This window comes from Macrotis lagotis, chromosome 7, assembly GCF_037893015.1.
Source record: "Macrotis lagotis isolate mMagLag1 chromosome 7, bilby.v1.9.chrom.fasta, whole genome shotgun sequence".
Taxonomy (NCBI): Eukaryota; Metazoa; Chordata; class Mammalia; order Peramelemorphia; family Peramelidae; genus Macrotis; species Macrotis lagotis.
In genome coordinates, this window is record NC_133664.1 from 75,093,400 (window position 1) to 75,096,992 (window position 3,593).

At 45.7% G+C, this 3,593-nt stretch overlaps 1 pseudogene; it reads left to right on the forward strand.

Moving 5' to 3' along the window:
• Positions 1-2,319: 2,319 nt before the first annotated feature.
• Positions 2,320-3,167, forward strand: LOC141493715 (phosphoglycerate mutase 1-like; annotated as a pseudogene).
• The last annotated feature ends 426 nt before the right edge of the window (positions 3,168-3,593 follow it).

The window sequence follows — 3,593 nt, forward strand, 5'->3', positions numbered from 1 at the left end:
AAACTGGTTTTTAATATGTTGTTTTCTTTGGTATTTTTTACATCTCCTTGACCAAGCTGCTGACTTGGTTGTCATGATTTCCTGAACTGCTCTCATTTCTCTTCCCAATTTTTCCTCTACTGGGGTAGCTAGGTGGTGCAGTGGACAGAGCACCAGACATGGAATAAGGAAGACCTGAGTTGAAATCCAGCCTCAGATACTTAATAATTACCTGTGTGACCTTGGGCAGGGCACTTAACCTCCTTGCCTTGCCAAAAAAAAACAAAAACCAAAACCCAGTTTTTCCTCTATCTTTATTACTTGATTTTCAAAATCTTTCTTTATCTCTTTTGTAGCCTAAGACCAATTCCTGTTTTTCTTAAAGACTTTGGCTACAGAAGATTTGACATTGTCATCTTCTGAGTGTGTTTGCTCCTCAATGGGACCAAAGTAATTTTCTATGGTCGTATTCTAGTTTTTCTGTTTACTCATTTTCCCAGCCTATACTCTGGTTTTGAGGTATTTTCTGAACTGTAGTGTGATTGGGTCACCTTCCCAGGGACCTTAATTCCTTAAAGTTTTGTTGTGTTAGAAATGTTAGCTTCAGCAATGAGAGAATAGAAAGAAATTAAAAGGGGGGGGGAGCCAAGATGGTGACAAGAGAGGATCATCTCTTAGGTGCTCTCTCTTAAAACCTGTAATCTAAGGATTCTAACTACATTTTTGAGAGACAAAATCCACAGAGGGACACAGTGAGGGAGTTGTCCAAACCAAGGTAATCTGGGAAAGAGCAGAAAGGCTTGGCTCCACGGGGTCAGAGGGGTGGCCCACCAGAAGGGTGGCCCACCAGAGCGAAGGAACTTCAGCCTCCCAGAGGCAGCCTCAGGGCACTGGGAGCCAGGGCTCACAGCAGCGGGGAAGGTTCCTGACCTTCACCCCAGGGAGCACCAGGCACAACTTGGGGGAACAGTGGGAGGACCTCTACCAGAGTGAGCATGTGAAGCCCAGCACTCAGGACACACAGAAAGTAGTGTGGCCCCAGAAACCCAGATCCAGAAACCAGAAGCAGGCAGAGCCTTTAAACAGGAGCCCCTAGGGCATGAGCATGCTGAGCCTAGGGAAGGGAGTGGAGAGAGACTTCTGAGGTCTGTCTTCTGTCCCTGCAACAGGACTCTGGGGCTCTGGCCACATTCAGATCCTGATCACAGTCGAGCCCCCCCCCCCCAAGAAGAAAAGCCCCCCCACCTCAGCCCCGTGGCAGAGGGGTGTGCTTATGGTCACTCACAGACAGGAGGGAAGACAGAGCCTCACACACAGAGATCCCTGTGGGGGTTGTGTCCCACTAATACTCAAAAGCTCAAGAAGCCCCCCTAAAACCAGGCACAGGCTGGGGAAATGAGTAAACAGAGAAAAAAAGAGGAACAACATTGAGAAATATGTTGCCTGTGATCTCAAGAAGAATCAAAACACTCAGTCTGAAGATGAGGAACTACAAGCTCCTGCATCTAAAGACGCCAAGAAAAACAGAAGTTGGGCTCAGGTTATGATAGAACTCAAAAAAGACTTTGAAAATCAAGAGAAGGAGATAGAGTAAAAATTTGGAAAAGAAATGAGAGAGATGCAGGAAAAACATGAAAATGAAGTCAGCAGCTTACAAGGAGATCCAAAAAAATGCTGAAGAAAATAACATGCTAAAAACCAGCATAAGTCAAATGGATAAAACAATTAAAAAAGTTATTGAGGAGAAGAATGCTTTGAAAAGCAGAATTGGCCAGACAGTAAAGGAGATAAAAACCTCTCTGAGGAAAACAAATCCTTCAGACAAAGAATAGAACTCAGGGAGATTGCTGACTTTATGAGAAATCAGGACTCAATACTTCAGAAACCAAAAGAATGAAAAATTAGAAGATAAGGTGAAACATCTCAATGAAAAAAATAACTGATTGAGGAAAGATAATTTATTGGAATACCTGAAAGTCATGACCAGGAAAAGAGCCTTGACATAATTTTCAAAGAATTATTACAGGAAAATTGCCCTGATATCTTAGAAGCAGAGGGCAAAATAGAAATGGAGAGAATCCAATGATCTCCCCAAGAAAGAGATCCAAAAAACCCCAACCCCCAGGAATATTCTAGCCAAGTTCCAGAACTCCCAAGTCAAAGAGAAAATATTACAATCAGCCAGAAGGACACAATTCAAATATCATGGAACTGCAGTCAGGATCACATAGGACTTAGCAGCAACTATATTAAAAGCTTGTAGGGTTCCTCCACCTGCCAGTGTCTGTCCTCTGCCCGCTGGTGTCTGTCCTCTGCCCTGCTCCCCGCCTCTACCCCGTCATGGCCACCTACAAGCTGGTGCTGATCAGGCATGGAGAGAGCACCTGGAACCAGGAGAACTGCTTCAGCGGCTGGTCCAGTGTGGACCTGAGCCCTGCCGGGCATGAGGAGGCCAAGCTCGGTGGCCAGGCGCTGCGAGATGCTGGTTATGAATTTGATATCTGCTTCACCTCTGTCCAGAAGACAGCAATTTGTACCCTTTGGACAATATTAGATGCCATTGACCAGATGTAGTTGCCAGTTGTGAGGACTTGGCACCTCAATGAGCTGCGCTATGGGGGTCTGACAGGCCTCAACAAAGCAGAGACAGCAGCTAAGCATGGTGAGGCCCAGGTGAAGATCTGACGGCGGGCCTTCAACATTCCTCTACCTCCAATGGAGCCTGACCACCCCTTCTACAACAACATCAGCAAGGAACGTCGCTATGCAGATCTTACTGAGGATCATCTGCCCTCCTGTAGGAGCTTGAAAGACACTATTTCTCCAGCTCTACCCTTCTGGAATGAGGGAATCATTCCTCAGATCAAGGAAGGAAAATGGGTTCTGATTGCAGCCCATGGCAATAGTCTTCAAGGGATTGTCAAGCATCTTGAGAGTCTCTCTGAAGAAGCAATCATGGAGCTGAATCTGCCCACTGGCCTTCCCATCATGTATGAGTTAGACAAGAATCTGAAACCCATCAAACTGATTCAGTTCCTTGGAGATGAAGAGAACGTTCCCAAAGCCATGGAGACTGTGGCAGCCCAGGGCAAAGCCAAGAAGTGAAAGTAGGCTGTCAGTACAGCAGTAGCCAGGTCCTTCCCTTCTCACTTTCTCCATCACTCATCTCTCCCCTACCTGTTCCACACACTGACCATCTCTTTAGGGATCACAACACATGGCTGCAGGTGGGGGACCAATGGTTCCTTTTCTCATTTTCTTCCTCCCTATTTCAGACCAATTCCTTTCTCTCCTGTTGCCCCTCCCTTCAACCACTTTAGTCAAAATGATTCCTGGGTCGTTTGGCTCTTTAAGGACCTGGTTAAGGATGGGGACCTAGTAAGAAATGACCAATGTGGGGAGTTGAAAGAAGCAATTGTTCCAGTTATTCCTATGAGCCAATTGTGCCAGTAGGGCAGCCCTCTCGTGCTTTTGTAGGAAGCTGCCTATAACCCAAGTGGTCATTTAACGAATCATTAAAGTCTTGTTTACCCTCCCTAATTCAATAAAATTTAATCTGGGAGGTTGATCATGTCTTAATGTTTACTACATGCATTTGCTTTCACAAAAGACCC